Raw genomic sequence first — 1,631 nt, forward strand, 5'->3', positions numbered from 1 at the left:
GCTAATTTCACCATTATATTTGAGAGACAGTTTTGCTGGGTACATAATTCTTGTTTGGAAATTTTTCTCTTTCAGGGTTTTATATATACCATCCCATTGTCTTCTCACCTGTATGGTTTCTGCCAAGAAATCCAAGCTTAGTTTTATTGGTTGCCCCTTGTAGGTAACTTTTAGTTTTTCCCATGCTGCTTTCAGGATTATTCTTTGTCTTTGGTTTTAGTGAGTTTGATGATGGTATGTCTTGGTGATTTTCTTTTGGGGTCTATCCTGTTTGGGGTTTGTTGGACTTCCTGAATGGATATATTCTCATCTTTCATCATACCAGGAAAATACTCTTCCAACAAATCCTCGACAATTTTGTCTGTGGTTTTATTTGTCTCTTCCTGTTCTGGAATTCTGATTACACATAGGTTATTCCTTTTGATGGTATCCCACATGAACCTTAGGCTCTCTTCATGTTGTTTTGATCTTTTCTCTGATTGATCCCTTTTCAAAGAAAGGTATTTGCCTTCAATCTCACTAATTCTGTCTTCCATCGATTCAATTCTACTTTGCCTATTCAGTGTCTTATCTATTTCTGAAAATTTAGTATTAATCTTCTGAATTTCTATGTGTAGACTTTGTATCATTTCTAGTTTTTCATTTATTTTGTGATTTTGTTCTTGTATTGTCCTTTGAAATTGTTCCAGGGTTTTCTCTGTATTTTCCTTGATCTGCTTCTCAATTCATTGAAGGTATCTAAATATAATTCCTTTGAATTCCTTCTCAGGGAGTTCCAATGCTGCATCTTCCTCAAGGATGTGTTTTGGGTCTATATCCTGGTCCCTTGTTTTCCTGTTTTATCTTGCTGCTTTGTGTGGACTGTGATGCTCTGTCTCTGAGGCATTGTGAAATTTTGGTGTTTATATTTAATTGGTGATTGTATGTTGGAGTGATTTGCCCACGATTTTCATGTTCTTTGTATGTTATTTACATAAGTGGGGTACTGTGCTGTGCTCTATTCACTAGTTGGCAGCACTTATACACTCACTACCTGTCTCCTTTCCTGTTATCAGCCTCCTGGCATCCTTGGCAAACAGAGTCTATTCTTAGGTCCTATTTTTGTTCAGGTTTTTGCACTAGTAGGTGCCTAATCTGCTTCTGTATAGTTCCTTTCTATCTAGCTCAGGTCTCCAGGATTATCTTCTGTATCTCTGTCAATTGGTTTCTCTTTCCTTTGTTGAGGAGGGTCTGTGTCACTTGTCTGTCTATTCCTCCATCTTACCGGAAGTCTAATGTGTACTCTTTTATCTGTCTCCAGTCACTTAACATTATGTTTATGAGATTCATCCACAATGTTGTGTTAGTTGTGGTTTATTTTCATTGCTGTATGGTGTTCCATTATGATATGGATATACAACCTTTATTCATCCATTTAACAGTTGATAGACATTTTGGGGCATTTCCTGTATTGGGTTATTATGAGAACTGGTTCTGTGGACATTTTTATTTTTTTAAATTTTGTTTTGGGTGAAAATTTACAGAGCAAATTCACTTTCCATATAGCAGCTCACATACACTTTGTCTCATGACATTGACCACAATTCACCACAGTGCAACAACTCCCCTTCCACTTCCTCCCGATAGTTACC

This window comes from Orycteropus afer, unplaced genomic scaffold, assembly GCF_000298275.1.
Source record: "Orycteropus afer afer isolate SDZICR_OR568_19922 unplaced genomic scaffold, OryAfe1.0 scaffold00233, whole genome shotgun sequence".
Lineage (NCBI taxonomy): Eukaryota > Metazoa > Chordata > Mammalia > Tubulidentata > Orycteropodidae > Orycteropus > Orycteropus afer.